Raw genomic sequence first — 16190 nt, 5'->3', positions numbered from 1 at the left:
CCTGCCACGGGGCCGAGCGGTGAGATCCCCCTCGGGGAGATCAGGTTGCTCCATTCACACCAGTGTGGATCTAATGGTCAGTGGGTAGAGTGGTGCAGAACTGGGAGGGGGTCAGACTCGGGTGCTGGGACCCCTGGGAGGACGGGGGCTCAGCACCAGGGACTCTTCAGCCTTGCAGCTAGTGGAGCTTTGCCAGCTGATAGCACTGCTTAAACATTGACCCTGCCCCCAAGCCCTGCCCTGCCCGTATCATGCCAAGGAAGTGACTCACCCAAGCACGAAGCCCTTGGCAGAGGTGGGAGCAAACCCCCGGGCCGTGCCCTCACCTGCACGAACGCATGCCCCTCCCGGAGCTGAGACTCGAGCCGAGGCACCTTTGCTCCCCCCTTGCCCTGCTCGTTGCCTCCGAGCCCAGCCCTGGAGCTGCCCGGGATGTGCACCGCCGATCCCACGGGCACAGGAGCTGCTTGTGGGGAAAGCCTCTAGCAAATGGGACGGTGGTTGCCCAGCCGGCAAGTCTGGCCGAACGTGAGCCATGCGGGGAGGGACAGCGGGGGCCCAAGGAGGAGGAGAATGAGGTCCTCAGCTCGGGCCAAGGGAGAGCGCTGGACCACCCGGCAGGACAGGACACAGCCCGAAGCCAAAGTGGGTCTGCCGGGGGTCCCCGCGGGCTAACACCATCCGCAAACACCCCGGCATCCAGCTGCAGGCTCGGCAGGACTCCCGGAGATGACGTGTGAACCTGTGGCAAGGGCTGGAGCCCCCATCCTGCTGGTGGGGGTCTGGGCTGTCCTGCCTATGCTCCCAGGGGGTCCCTCGGACCACGCACCCCATTGAGAGCCCTTCAACAGCCCTGCTCCTCTGCTCCCACCCAGGCAAGACTCCCCGTGCCTGCAGCCCCCCGGAAAACAGCTTTGGGGCGACCGAGTTGATTCCCTTCTCCGATCCGGGGTCCGAAACCAGAACTGAATCCTGCTCTGCTCCGAATGCCCCCCGGTTCCCACGGACGCCTGGGCCGCGGGGCTGAGATCTGCAGGCAGGCGCGCGTGCCGGGGCTCTGGACCTGAAGCGATGAGGTTGAAACCCAAGGGAACTGGAGGTGGGGTCGATGCCGGCCTGGGGCCCCGGGACGCTCCGCCCCGGGGCAGCGGGGAAGCGTTTCTGCTGCCAGGGAGAGCAGAGGAAGGAATTGACTCAGCATTCAGGCCCCAGCGGATCGATGCCGGGGATCGATGCCTGCTCTCTCCGGAGCAAAGGCAAACATCAGATGGGCTGTTAGTCTGGGCCCTGCAAATAGGACTCTGCAAACTCTCCCCCTGCCGCCCGCCCCGGCACAATCCCAAAGGCCAAGAATGCCCTAAAACGCCACGCGAGTGCAGCGCTGGCAGGAAGTCAATACATCCCCTGGCCCTCCATTAGCAGGACGGCTCTGCGGGCCTGGCTCCCGTTCCCCTCCGGGAGCAGTGCACCAGCCGGCGGCTCTCGCTTGCTCCTGAGAAGAGCTGGGCTTCTGCCGTGTCCAGGCTGGTCTTTGGGCTGGAGGGTCTCGGGAGCAGCAGGCCGCGATTGCAAATGCGGCCCTTGCAGGGAGGCGCCCGGGGAGGAGAGGGCAAAAGGCTGGTGTTGGCAGGCTGGGCCAGCTGCAGCACCCTGGTGCCCAGGTGCCAGGTGCTCTCTGGGCATGAACTGAAGCAGCGCCAAGCTCGTTCACTCCAGGGGAGGGTATAACCTGTGGGGGGTTTGCTCACTGAGGGACCCCAAAGGGTTTAGGATCCCAAGCAGTGGGTTGCTTGCACGGATGGTGTGCGCTGGAGCACGGGGTTCCCCAAGTCTCACCCTCACCATGAAGCCCAGGGATGGCATTTCACGCCCAGGCGTTTGGGGTTTGCATTGCAAAAGGAAGGCTCCACCATCCTCCTGATTCCCCCAGGCAGGCCCCTGTAACACCCGCTGCGGCCATCCGAAAAAAGGACTTGCGTGGAGCAGCGGGCTCACAGTGCACTGAGGAAACCTCCCTCCAGCCAAAGGCATCGCTGCCTGCCCTGCTCCATCTTCATCCCGCCACCACCACGGATGCTCTTGCGGTGGACGGGGCATCAGGCACGGGGTCCCAAGCCCACTGACTTGCAGCTGTATCTTGCCCAAGAGCATTTTACCTCCATCCCTCAGTTTCTACAGCGGCAGACTTTGCAGTTACCACGTGCTGGGGGTCGGGGGCAAGGCAGTGGATAGTGGGCAGCCCTGCATTTAAGGCCCCAAACACATGACTTTCTGATTCTCCGTCTCCAGCCCAGCCTGCGGACACCCAGTTTAGTCAGCGTGACCTCTCCGGAGCAAAACGTGTCTCCCCTCGCATGGCTCTGCAGCCGCCTCTCCAGGAGGGAGGGATACGGGGCCTGATCCCGGCGTGGACTTCCAGGCGCGACCGTCCTGATCCCCCCAGGCCTGCGGAGAACAAGGTGCCTCGATCCAAGCAGCTTTGGCCTCGTAGCCTCGATGCCTTTAACTTTCCCAAAGCCGGCTCTGAATTGCATTTCGGTCCCCATCGCTGGACTTGTGCAGGTGCTGCTGGAACAACAGTCACCTCCAGGACCGAAGCGCTCCTCCTTGCCTCCCTCTTCCCCCGCCTGAAGGAGGTCTCTGCCTGCAACAGCCCCAACCCGCTTGCCAAGGGGGTGACGTAAAAGCCTTTGGCCCTGCAGCTGGCCATGCCAGAAATGCAGATTTCCCCCTTTTCCTTCCAGACATGTGGCTGTGATCTCCGCTCTCGCCGCACGCTGGTCTCGAACCGCACAAACATATCTGGAAGGGAAGAAACTACAGAACGCCCGAGTCTCTAATGGGATGCTTAAGCCGTCTTTTAGGTTTTTAATGAGCAGTTCATGGCAGGAATGCTAAACGTCGGCGTGTAGGCAGCCCCGTCTCGCTGTCAGACGGGGCTCTGCGCTTCTGTGTCCTTGTCTGGATGAAGCGAGCTCTGACCTCGCTTGCTTCATACCATTCAATTAACGGAGCGATGCGTCAGGTGGGCAGGGGGGGCGGCGAGGCTGCCGGGGGGAAATTTAGCTGGATGTATTAATTTTCATGTTTTCATCCCTCCGTAGGGATGGCGCCCGGCGTGCTGGTGCCTCTCGTGGGGTTTGGAGTCCAGACTGGGCAGTCCAGCTCGATGGCATCTGTCTCCCTTCTGCGTGTCGTGGAGTCCGTGGCGGAGGGGTGGCTGGGCTCCTGTCCGGGCTGCGGTGGCGGGTATGGCCAGTGTGGCTATGGAGGTGTCCTGTGGGAGATGGCGGCCCAAGGAGCGGTTCCTTCCTTAGAGGAGGCCGATAAAGGACATGGTCCCCCAGAGCTGCCCTCGTGGCGTGTACAAGCGCCCCAGGTCTTCAACCAGTCTGAGGGCCTCCTTGAGCTAACCATCATCTCCAGCAAGCCTGAAGGCCTGGCCTGCCCTTAGTTGGGATGGCCACCGCCTCCAAAGCACCCCCCTGCTGCCTGGAAACCAGGGGGACCCCCCTGTCCTTCAGGACGTGTTGGCTTCAATATCCTAATCACCGTTGCTCTTGACCCTGGGCACCCTCCCCGGCATATGTGGCCATCATGAAGATGATTGCACCGTCACGAAGATGATTTACACCAGGAAGACCCAGTCATTACAGTTGAGGTCAAGAGCAGGATCATCTCCACCAGAGGATGGAGGCTCTTTTCCACCTCACAACCCCTTCTCCGTAGTTAACCACACATCTGGAGACCTGCCTCCATCTAGCCTTCACTGCCCTTCTCAGCCATAGAGGATCGACAGGGAAGCTGTGAATCACAGACCCCATTTGGGGCCTTCCCAAGGGGTCATGCCGCCCCACGTGAGGACCCCCGCACTAAACCTGTGGGCCGGACCTCATGTTAAGTATCCTGCCTCAATGGTTCCCATCCCCCTCATTACTGCTCACTGCAGAAAGGATGTGGACACCTTGGAGAGAGTCCAGCGGAGGGCAATGAAAATGGTTGGGGGCTGGGAGATATCGTATAGGAGGTTGAGGGAAATGGGCTGATTGAGTCTGCAGAAGAGAAGACCGAGGGGATTGAAGAGCAGCCTTCACCTCCCTGCAGGGGGGCTGCACAGAGGATGGACTGGGCTGTTCTCAGTGGTGCAGATGACAGAAGGAGCAATGGGCTCAAGCTGCAGCAAGGGAGGTTGAGGTTGGATATCAGGAAAAACTCTGTCCCTAGGAGGGTGGTGAAGCACTGGACCAGGCTCCCCAGAGCGGTGGTGCAGTCTCCATCCTTGGAGATGTTTAGGACCCGGGTAGACAAAGCCTTGGCTGGGATGATGCAGTTGGGGCTGGTCCTGCTTGGAGCAGGGGTTGGACTGGATGCGACCCCCTGAGCTCCCGTCCACCCTCATTTCTATGATTCTGTGATTCTATTTGCAAGGCAGCCTAAGTGATTTATATGCCTCAGCCCTAGTTTTGGAAAGAACGTGGGGGTCAGCTACTACATTTTAGTAAATTTGCTTCAAACCTGCATTTCAAAAGCACCGAAAGTAGTCACAAAATTGGGTTTGACGCAGCAAAGCGTTGTTGGCTGAGAAAGAAGTTGCGAAGGCAGCGCCTCGAAGCCCCGCGAACGCCTGGCTCCGTGCTGGCACCCGGCAACTTTTTGCTTCAGAAATGCCAGAAAGCTTTTTGTTCTGACCTTTCCAAAGGTGACATTTGTCAGTTTTCCTCGATGGCAGTCTTGAGTTTAAAATTGATCTAAATTAAAAAAAAAGGAAAGAAAAGGTTTTAGGAAGGGGGTTAAATAATCCCGAAGTGAAACAAAGTGGTGGGGGGTGAGGAAGAAAAAGAAGAAGAGACACATCCTGGGTTGCCAGGGTGAATTTTTGCAGCTTTTTTTTCTTTTATGAAGTTGAAAATTTCAAAACAATTTCAGCTTCGGTTCCACTTCGCTGGCTATTTTCCCCTTGATTTCTCCACTTGGTCACTGAACTGAAACATCCGTTATTTGCCCAGGTGGCCTCTGAAGTGCCTGAGTCACTTCTGAAAATGAGAATCTGGCTTTTTGACCATTTCACCCTCTATCACATCCCGCGTTTGGGCTACGCCTGGATGGAGGGTGTTGTCCCCAACCTCATCCACGGCTCGGAGCCCTGGTCTCCTGGTGAACGCACGGCCAGATCTGCTCGAGACGCTCACGTGGCTTTGATTGTCGTCGTGCAGAGCTCCTCACAGCCTGCATCCTCTCAATCAGTTTTAAAGGTGCGGAAATCGGCCCCACGCAGATCAAGCGACATGCCCAGGGCCACGCCGGGTGTCTGTGGCAGAGGTGGGGGCTGAATCGGGATCTCCTGACCCTACAGGAGTGCCCGCCCTTCCCCGAGCCGGTCCCTGCACCTGGAGGCAGGTGTTTGCGTCGGCCCCTTCCAAGGACGTTAGTTCATTTTCCCCCTGGGGGGATTGCAGGCAGCTGGATCCCGGGATGGATCCGTAATGGGCCTTTCCCCAGAATCGGTGTTGAACGAGTCTCTGGAGCCCGATCTCCCCCCCTGAGCTTCGGGCGGCACGTCCGGGGGGGACGTGCACGTGTGTACGCACGGCCATTCGGTTTCGAGCCCGGAACAGCGCACGTTACACCCGTTCCCACCGACGGAGGATCCATCCCGAAGAACTCGTTTGCCAATTAACAAATGACACGATGCAATCAACAGGAGCTATTTGCAAAGGGGCTATTTGTAATTCAGCGCGGGTGAAACCCCCTATCATTATTATTGATTGGCTCAGCCTAGACAATCAACAGAGCCCTGGAGGAGGCGCAGGAGGAAGCAGACCCATCCTTGCCAATTAAATGGGAGCTGCCCATGTGCCTAAGCTAAGCACGCGCTGAAGGGCTCCCCGATGCAGAGGCCTGCCCCCCATCACTCGGATGTGACGTTGTTGCTCTTCCGATTTATACCTGGGTTTTCGAAGACTAAATCAGGACCCCCAAAACCGCAGAGGTGTAGTAGAGCCAGGCTGGCAGGACCCTTGGGCGCTCCCCCAATTAGCTTATAATAACCCATTATCGCAGCCCCTGCATGGCAGGTTGGCCGGGCCGGATCCTGGTCCCACCCGTGACATACCCGAGCAAGCAAAGGTGCAAAGTGAGGGCGTCCGGATGGTATCAGGAGCGCGACGGCATCGTCGTTCATCTTCCCCGCCTGCAATCCAGAGTCGACCTAGCACCCCCTCCATCCGCAGGGGAATGAAGCTATCAAGCCTCCAATTTTGTTTCCCAGGGGGGAAGGCGCAGGTATTGAATAGGACAATGTGGCGCGTTGTGTACAAACAGGCGGTAAGCAATTCTTCTTTCTGCGAGCAGTCGCCAGACAATCATTAGCAGACTGGCAAACCTATTGATAGGGACCGTATTACCATATTTACAAAGGCCCCGGCGCCCCTTCTCGTCAAATATAACCTACCGTTCTTTTTTTCCTTTTTTTGGGGGCTGCGGATAAACAGGGGGATTGGGCTTGTTCTAGATGAGGCGATAAATAATAATTATGCAAACCGAGCTCCTCCAATCCATCCTTATCTCCGCAACATAATAGAGCACAGGCAGGATTTGTATAAATTGAGGCAGAGTCAATTTATTCAGTTATCGGGTCACTCCCTTTAAGAATATTCCTTTCAACGGCGAGTTGCGGCGAGACGAGATCAAGCGGGCCTGAGTTTGCCGCTCTCAGATATGATAAAATATTCTAATAAATACTTAGGAAGCCCGTGACAATGAGAACATTTCATGGCAAGGAGCCCTGCTTGTCAAAGCCTTTCAGAGCGGGGCTTTCCATCCCAACAGCTGATTAGGTGGGCACAATAGGGATCTGAAGGGCCGAACTGGCGCGCCGCATCCCAGTCTGCAGCACCTTGTGCCGGGCTTTCTCGTGTCCTTCTACAAAGCCACCGGTGACCTGGGACCCAAGGAGAAGCCCCCTCCTTGCAACTCCCAGCCCGGTCCCTTGCAGCCCACCTAGTCTGATCTCCTGGATAACGCAAGCCCGAGACGTTCAGGCCAGTGTGAATCCAGATAGGGCCTCGCCGCGGGGTGGGCCGGCGGCTTTGCTGCGATGGAGAATCCCCCATGACCCTCCGTAATTAGTTCCCATGATTAATCCCCCAGTTTGTCCAGAGAGCTTTCCACAAGGCCTCCAAATTGCCCAGCACAGCCATCTCGCAGCAATAGCGCTCGATCTTTATATGCCAGGAGCCCAAAGGCCCTGATAAGATTAGGCTCCTGAGCCCCTCTCTAAGCCCTCAGGGTGGGGTGCGGGTAACTGAGCCCTTTACAAATCCCAGCTTTAGGCTTCCTCTACACAACGATGAATGCTAATTAGAGCATGGATGCCATGCTACCCGTCCAGAGGTGCCATATCCCAGTAGGGCTGGTTTTCTTTCCGGTTCAGTGCCAAAGCCTGCACTTTGGATGGAGGAATCCCACGCACCGCTGCAGGGTTGGGACCGACTGGCTAAGCAACGGGCCCTGGGGGTCACCGTGAATAGGAGCCAGCAGTGTGCCCTGCTTGCCAAGAAGGCTAATGGCATCCTGGAGGGTTGCCACCAGATCCCCTCTATTCTGCACTGGGGAGGCCACATCTGGAGTCCTGCGTCCAGTTTTGGGACCCCCGTTATAGAAAGGACGTGGGCAACTTAGAGATAGCGCAGCGGAGGGTTATGGAAATGGTTTGGGGGCTGGGGGACAAGACTTCTGAGCAGAGGCTGAGGGAATTGGGGTTATTTAGTCTGCAGAAGAAAGACTGAGGTTGGATTGAAGAGCAGCCTTCAGCTCCCTGCAGGGGGTTGCAAAGAGGATGGAGCTGGGCTGTTCTCAGTGGGGGCAGATGGCAGGACAAGGAGCAATGGGCTCAAGCTGCAGCAAGGGAAGTTGAGGTTGGATATTGGGAAAAAGTTGCTCACTTGGAGGGTGGCGAAGCACTGGAACGGGTCACCTAGAGAGGTGGTGGGTCTCCATCTTGGAGCTTTTTAATGACAAAGCCCTGGCTGGGGTGATGCCGTTGGGACTGGTCGTGCTTGGAGCAGGGGTTTGGGCTAGATGCGGCCCCCTGAGGTCCCTTCCCCCCTCACTGGCTGTGATTCGAGACAGGCATGAGTGAGCTGCACCAGTTAAAGGACATTCATTTATAGCAGGTGAGTTGCACCCACCACGGGGATTTGTGCTGGTCTAATGCCCCGGGCAACTACGTTTGCAGACCAGACGTAAGGCTGGGACCTGAGCACCCAGCACCCTTTGACAGTCTAAACGGCCGGCGGGGCATCTTGGGTCTTAGTCGAGCCCCTTTGGAGCTTGCGTGGGCTCAGAACAGGGCTGGCCGCTTGCACTGAGGTCCCTGCACGCGGATGCAGACCAGCGTGGCAATGGGGTCTCTCTGCCAGTCGGCCTGGCTTCACGTCCCGAGCCCTGCTGCGCCGACCAGCACGCCGTGGGCCCACGATGCTGCTCCTCCAAGCCAGGAGACTCCTAGATCTGCTTTGCACTGATGTGGAGGCCCACACAGAGTGCACGGCAGAGCCCCGGGTGCCTTCTGCCTTGTCTGCCCATGAAATATTGCACCGATTTAACTAAATCAATGTGGGCCCTTTGTGCGGATGCTCTTAAATCAGCTTAAGGGCTCCCTTCATCCATTTAACTGAAGCCAAGACCTTTATTGATGTCTAAACTTAAATCCAGTTTCCAAACTGATCTAATTAAATCTGTGCAATTCCTGCGCGAGGACGAGAGGTTTGTAAATGGGGGTCTGACATACGCCCTCTTCCAGAGCTGTGGGGAAGCTGTCTGTCTGTCCGTCCAGACGTCTGTCTCCCAGCGCATCTCTCCACCTGATCTATTGCTGCACTTTACAGCTGAGGGCAATCCCTTTTTTGCCGCAGAAAGACACTACCTACTTCACATGCTTTCTTCTCCTCCAGCTCTGCTCTGGCCGAGAGTGAAGCCCGCTTCAGTCTCGTGTCGGATCCAGGTGTTGCCAGCTGAGGGGATGCTCTTGATGCTCGCTCCTGTTCCCCAAGCCTCAGCTCCTGGAGCCGTGGGATGGGATGGGAATGTCTCTGCATTGCATTGGAAAATGAGCATTAAACCTTCACACGCGTGCAGGACAACCTGGAACCCGCGAGCCCCGGCCCCCAATGGCCCAAGCGCAGAACATGGGAAACCCCCAGCTGGCTCTTTCCAAACCCCCTGCATTATAAACCACCATTGGGGTACTTACTGGGCTGCATTATTAGGAGTGTTGCCAGCCCATCGACTCTTCCCCTCTGTTCAGCACTGGGGAGGCCACATCTGGATCCTGTGTCCAGCTGTGGGCCCCACTACAGAAAGGATGGGGGCAGCTGGAGACAGTCTAGCAGGGGGCAATGAAAATGGGTCATGGGTTGGGGCACAGGACTGATGGGGAGAGGCTGAGGGAAGTGCACTTATATAGTCTGCAGAAGAGGAGACCGAGGGGGATTGAAAAGGGGGAGCCTTCAGCTCCCTGCAGGGGGGCTGCAAAGAGGATGGAGCTGGGCTGGTCTCAGTGGGGGCAGACGACAGAAGGAGCAATGGGCTCAAGTTGCAGCAAGGGAGGTTTAGGTTGGATATTAGGAGAAACTTTCTCACGAGGAGGGTGGTGAAGCGCTGGGACAGGTTACCCAGAGAGGGGGTGGACTCTCCATCCTTGGAGGTTTTTAAGACCCCGCTAGACAAAGCCTTGGCTGGGATGATGGAGTTGGGGCTGGTCCTGCTCGGCCTAGACGTGATCTCCCGAGGTCCCTTCCACCCTCGCTGTCTGTAGTTCTGGAAGAGCCTGGCTGATGATGGCTCAGCCCCTGGCAGATCCTCCCATTAGCAAAAGCTGGTCCCCAGGGGCCCACGCTCCTGGGAGCACCCGCTTGGGGCCACGCGCTGACGAGCGTCGAGGCCCAGGAGGACACAGAACGGGGGCTAATCCTGTTCTGTCCTGCCCTGGCCCTTGTGCCACGCTCCCCGCCCTAGGGCCTGAGCGTCGAGACCAACGACGAGTCTCGATCGCAGCTTTGCTCTTCCCTCTTGCACTCGGCATCTCTCACCTCGATGCCTGTAGGAATCAGGCTCTGGCCATCGTGTGGCAGCAGGACGGGCCTGTCCTCCGGGGCAGGAGTGATGTCCTCTCCTTCCCCGCAGCCCCGGGCCAGCACGTGTTGCTCAGCTGCGGCGCCCACCACGCGCGCCCTGTCCGAGCGGCTGCCGGCAATCGGAGGCAGGCTCTGAAAGCCGCACCGAATTCCCAGCTTCCTCGCTAACAAGCAGAGAGAAATGGAGCGTGTTATTGCAATCCCCGCCGCACGCGTCTTGCATATGTGCTATCAGAGCTCCTATCACAGGGGCCTGGTGCGTGGCATGACCTGGAGACGTGTTCTCAGCCCAGCATTAATTTCCTCGCCTTGTACGTACAAGAGAGATCTCCTGTCTGAATTCCTGGCTGGCTGGCAGCGCGCGGGAGCCGGCGGGGAAGGCGCATCTTGTCCTGCTCGTTAGGGCCGCGATGGGGACAGGTCCCTCCGCCCGTGAGATGTCTGGATCCCGGGACGCGAGGCTTTGATGAAGGCCGTGGGGTCTGCGGTTTTACGAGCCCGGCCTAAACAGCGTGCCTGCGGAGGAGATGTCATCTGGAGGGGGAGGCTGGCTCATAGGGCTGCCAGCGCTGCGCCCAGGGGGACTGCATAGGAGCCAGGTTGGCACAGGGCACATCCAGCCCATCCCCTGCCGGAGGCAGGATCAGCCCCGTGCAAACCAGCCCCGACAAACCCATTGCCCGAACTCTTAGCCCCACGACACGGGGAAGGTCGGGGGACCGCAGTGGCCAGTTACAATACTCAGCATTTAGCTGAGTAGTTAAAAGTGGGGCTGGTTGGGACCTCCGGAGGTCACATCTAGTCCACCCCCTGCTTGAGGCAGGGTCAGCCCTGCCCAAACCAGCCCGGACAAACCGTAATCGAAACTCTATGTAAGTCGCTGACCTGTTCTGCTCCGGGCACCGCAGAGGTGATGCTCTCCATCGGCCGGGGATGCACCCCAGAGACGTTGCAGCGACCCCCTGCTTTGCAACAACCCCTGCGGAAAGGGTGCCGGTCCCTACTCCACATCGCGGCCCGGGGATGGAGCTTGTGTCGCTGGAGCATGGAGCTCCGCACGGATGCCCACCTCCTCCCCGCTGGTCCCCTTCAGCCCCCGCTACCCAGGCTGCAGCCCCCCGGTCCTGCACCGAGCCCCCTGGTCCTGGAGCCCCGCGGCGCGGCTCATCCGGAGGGCAACACCGCCACCCTGAGGCCAGCCGCCGGGATGGCAGTGGCCTGAATGGCTGGGACTCCTGGGTTGTCTCCCCGGCTCTGGGAGGGGAGTGTGGTCTAGTGGTCACCCCGTGGCGGAAGGCTAGATGCCAGGACGCCTGGGTTTCTGATCCCAGCTCCTGCGGTCTTGGCCAGCGAGACTAGGCGGGACCGAGCGAGCGCTGTTCCAGCTCCACGTCTCTCCCGAGGCCAAAGCAGGATGCAGGCGAGGGGCGTGCAAAGGTGTATCACGCCGTGGGCCTGAGCCCAGCCCTGCAGACGTGCAGAGGGGTTTCTGTCCACCCAGGAGTGGGCTTGTGCCTCTCGGGAGCCGGGATCTCTGGCATTGCAGAGCAGGGGCACGGTCTCTGCTGCCCGGAGCCGTGTGCCCATGGGCGCACACCCTCGCCAGCCACCCCCAGTGACCCAGCGAGGCGTCATGCAGCTTTGCGGCTTTCAGTGGGCAATACCGATTTCGCCCCACGGGAGCTGTGGCTGCTCCATTTTTTAATTTTATTTTTTGCAAAAATCTTTATTTCTCTCTCTATAAAGAAATAAATAGATAGCTATAACCGTACCTCTAACACCCCGCCAAGCAGCCCCTGTGATTCACCTGGCAGATCAAAGCACGCTTGGACAGCGAAACCATTAAAAACCCCATGACACCGTTTGCATCCGTGCCCCCGCGCACCCATCTCCATTCCCATGCCCTCACTCCTCAGAGGGCCTGCCCCTGCAAAGGTCTATGCCAGGCCCTTCTCCACCGTATGAGGTTTGCCATTTCTTCCTTGTTGTCCTCTTCTGCCTTTCTGGAGTTCCAGTAAGGAGAGGGGGGTCTCTGCCCTGCGTCTTTGCGAGAGCTGGGTTGAGTCTGCCTTTGCTTGGCCTGGTCCCATCCACTTCCAGGGAGCGTTATCCCTTGATGCTGGAGGTGGATCTGGCTTTTGGGGCTGAGAGACGGCAATCACAAAGTGCCCTGCTCCTGCAGCTTCTGGGCGCCGGTTGCAAGCGGCAGGGAGGGGGATCAGAAACTCTGCCGCCGTGCAGCTGGCCCTCCCCAGGGTGAGTCGGGGCAGCAGGACATCCCTGGGACTTCCCTGCCTAATCCGCGCGTTGATGGGAAGATGCTCGCATAGGAGCAGTGGGTTGGGGTGTCACGGCAGAGGGCTCCTGCTATGCCGGGGGGCGAAAGGAGGGGCTCTTGTGCTGCAGATAAAATGGGTTTTGCTCCCAAGGCACCCAAGAAGCAGCTCCGACCACCCGCAAGCAAGGGACCGCTCAGTGGGGGACAGTGTCCGGCATTTCCCACTGGACATCAACCCCCACCGCTGACCGGGCTTTGATCAGCTTGAGGGAATCTCTGCAAAACCTTCCCCACGCCTGGCAGCAGCTGTGTCCGACTGGCACCAGTCGCTCGAACGGGGATGGTCCCCTTTGGGATGCACAGGAGTCCCTTTTCCCAATTGCTTCCAGGCACAGCTCGGGCGTGCGAAGCCGTCGCTCCTCGAGGGGCTGGCCCATTAGCACAGCAGACGGCCGTACGGCATCACTCAGGGGTCTGGGGGATCAAGTGGCTGGGAAAGCCTGTCTCTCCACCTGTGTCCCCAGCGGCCCCCGTGCCCGGCGAAGGCCTGGCAGATGGCACTAGCGCGGGATGTCTAGTGAGCCTGTTGGCCGCGGCAGCTCGGTCCAGATGGCTCCAGGTTGTAATATCTTAGCAGCTGCCGTCTGTCTGAGATCAGAGATGCCAGCAGCTGGACCTCTTTGGGGGAAGGGGCAGGCAGCAAGGGGTGGAGAGCAAACCTGGGAGGGGTCCCTTGATGCTCCCCTTCTGCCCAAGGCTCCCGGCGAGCGTCCTGATGCACCCCCCGGCCGGATCGGATAGACCCTGTTCATCTCTTTCCATAGCGGCGTTTTATCCCGTGCAAACGCAGCGCCCGTTAGAGGCAGATGGGCGCCAGGAATTGTGCACGCAGGGCATGGCCAAAACCACAACCCTCGAGAGCAGCGAGCGAACACCGACGCCCCTTCCACACTGCAAAGCGGATGGGACGCCCCCCAGCCCCAATATCCTCCGCGTCCTGCCTTCCCAAGAAGAGGGGGAGCTGGGGGAGCGTGCCCCGGCAGGCGGGCAGCAGCGCCGCGGCTTGGCCTAGATAGCTGGGAAAGCATAAAATAGGTCAGCGAGGAAGAGCCACTGCCTTCCAGCAGCACACGCCGCAAATCGCTCCCTTCCCGTTCCCCCGCGGGACAGAGGACTATGGGGCTGCCACGGGGGCCCGGTCCGTCCCGCGCCTCAGACCCGTGCAGAGGGGTCGGGGGAGCGGTGCAGAGGCCGTGCACCTCGCAGCGGAGGGGAGAGCTGCCCCGGGCTCTGACAGGGAAGGGGCCGTGTCCCATTGGGGCTAGAGAGGACATTCCTGTTGCAGCGGCCTCCCGTCCCTTCCCGGCACCAACTTCTCCTAAAGCCCCATATGCCTCGGAGGAGGGATTTGTCTATCAGGGTCTGAGGGCACACGGCTAAAGCCCTGGGCATCACTTGAGGCTTCTGCTAGGCTTGGACCCATTCATGCTTTGCTGTCGGTGCCTCCCTTCTCACCCCACCCAGGGACTGTGGGAATTGTCATCCGGTGACGGACAAAGGCAGGAGTCAGAGCCTGCTTATGCAAAGCCAGCTCCGTGCCACAGAGCCGCCTTGCTAAATGCAATCACCGTCCTTCTGCGAGCACAAATTACAGCCCACCGAGCAGGTTTCCGCACGGCTCGAGCTCCAGCTTCGTGTCTGGGGTTTACCAGGCCCTGCCAGTCCCTTCCAGGCGCATGGGGTTGCTGAATCACGCATTGCAAAGAGAGCGACCGCCGCACAGGGAAGCAGCGCCGCTCAACGGCTCTGAACGAGGGGAGCGGCTCACGCTGCCCCTTTCAAGCACCCCGCGGGAGGGACCAGGATCTAACCACTGCCCAGCCCTTCCTCCCACGTGAGCGGCGGGGGCCGTAGCTGCCCTCGCCGGGACGATGCCCTGTTTCAGCGCAGCGTGGGGCACCGGGGCTGAGTCCTGCCCAGCTCCCGCATCAAGGGGCTGGGATGTGACGGAGGTGGGCATGCAGTCTGCCTCCTGCATGGGTAAAGCAAGGTGGGGAGGACTTCGAGAGCCCATCTAGCCTGTCTCTCCCAGGCAGGCCGGTCCTTCCTTCCTTGGGGCTTCCCCCTTTTGACGAGATGGCTGAATTGGCTTAACGTGGACTTCATTCCCCGAGCCCCCAAGATGGCTGTTCTACGGGCCCCATTAGAGGGTGCTCGTACCCAAAAGCTTGCAAAGAACAATTTTTCCAATGATTTAGTTGGTCTAATAGAAGATATCACATCTACCCAAAGAACCGTGTCTGCCTCGCTTCTCCAGCAGTGAAAATGGGTTGATCGCTGGCTCCAGAAACCATGGGTCACCATGGGCAGAGGCCCAGCAGGCCGCCCTCCCACCCCCAAAGCCATTACCGGGTGGGCTTTGCATAGCGGAGCGGACCCCATGCACATTGCAAGCCCCAGCTTTCATCTCCCTTCACCTCATTTTTAGGAGCGTATAAAAGGGGGTGATCCCTCCTGAGCCAGGCGGGGAGCCCTGGGGCAGTGCCCGCTGTGTCCTGGGCTTTCAAAGGTCAGTGAGCCAGATAGTGCAGCCCCGAGTGCGAGATCCAGGGCGGATCCCAGCGTCTGGGGCCAGGCCAAGGAAGGGCACGATCGGGATACGTGGGGGGCTGATCAGGGCCCCCCACTACTCATGCACCGCCGGCTTCGATCATTCATCCCCTGCACCCGGGACTGTCGGTGCAGCGGGGCCGTGCTGCCCGCTGCAATACAGGGTGGGCAGCGGGGCTTTGGAGGGGACCCCGCTATAACCCCGGTTGTTCAAGGAGCAGGCTGCGGTGTGCCGGGGGTGTTGGGTTTCTCCTTGCCATAGCGGCAGACAGCCATGGGGCGGCACTGGAAAGCCGGCGAGGGAAGGAGGGGCTGGGGAAGGTCACTTGTAGACTGCGGCGGCCGGGCGTGGTGTTGTGTCTTGCCTGGGCCCCACAATAATGACACAGCCGGAGCGCCAGCCACGCGCCGGCGACTGATGGCGATGCCGGACGGCTCAGACTGAGGCTGGCGCTCGCTCTCAGCAAGCCTGGCCTCAGGTGGCCTGGGCATCTCCTGGGCTTCGGAGGCTGCACCGCGAGCCACCAGCTGCAGCTGAATTGGAGCATCCTTCGAGACCGCCTGCCCGGGATGGCTTGGATGGCCTGGGGCAGCTTGCAATGTGGGCCTTGAGAGCCAGGGCCGGGAGCCAGCTCGGCAGGGAGGGTCACGGGGGTGTATTTTGGTTTCTGCATCACCCTGGATGCGTGGGACTTCAGCAAGCGGGCGCTGAGCAGGGGCAGGACCGCGGGGAGGATTCGTGGCGACGGCATGCAGCTCGTCCCTCTCTAAGGTAAGGAAACGGGGGCGATTGGGAACCCGGTGGCAGGTAGCCACAGGCAGCAAGCTACCCCCCGAGGACGGGAGCCTGCGGGAGGCTGAGCATAGCAATCCAGAGCCCGATTCCCTGGAGGGGCAACTCTCCATGGGCAGGGATAGGTGCATGGACCGGGGGCGAGTCTCCATATAGGCGCATGGACTGGGGGCGAGTCTCCCTATAGGTGCATGGACCGGGGGCGAGTCTCCATGGGCAGGGATATGTGCATGGACCGGGGGTGAGTCTCCATATTTGTGCATGGACCGGGGGCGAGTCTCCATATAGGTGCATGGACTGGGGGCGAGTCTCCACAGGCAGGGATAGGCACATGGACCGGGGGGCAGGTGGGCATGTGGGCACTTGCTTCTTC

At 59.6% G+C, this 16190-nt stretch overlaps 1 protein-coding gene across 1 annotated transcript in view; it reads left to right on the top strand.

The window, feature by feature from the left end:
- Positions 1-14401: 14401 nt before the first annotated feature.
- The window catches only part of LOC102571105 (calcium/calmodulin-dependent protein kinase type IV), a 32523-nt gene continuing 30734 nt past the window's right edge, over positions 14402-16190 (top strand). The window contains exon 1 of the mRNA XM_006267836.4: positions 14402-15796. The gene's annotated coding sequence lies outside the window, so the exon portion shown is untranslated. The remainder of the gene's footprint in view (positions 15797-16190) is intronic.

The sequence above is a fragment of the Alligator mississippiensis genome, chromosome 16 (assembly GCF_030867095.1).
Source record: "Alligator mississippiensis isolate rAllMis1 chromosome 16, rAllMis1, whole genome shotgun sequence".
Taxonomy (NCBI): domain Eukaryota; kingdom Metazoa; phylum Chordata; order Crocodylia; family Alligatoridae; genus Alligator; species Alligator mississippiensis.
The sequence above is the reverse complement of the archived record's forward strand: the minus strand, read 5'-3'. Positions and strand labels throughout refer to the sequence as shown.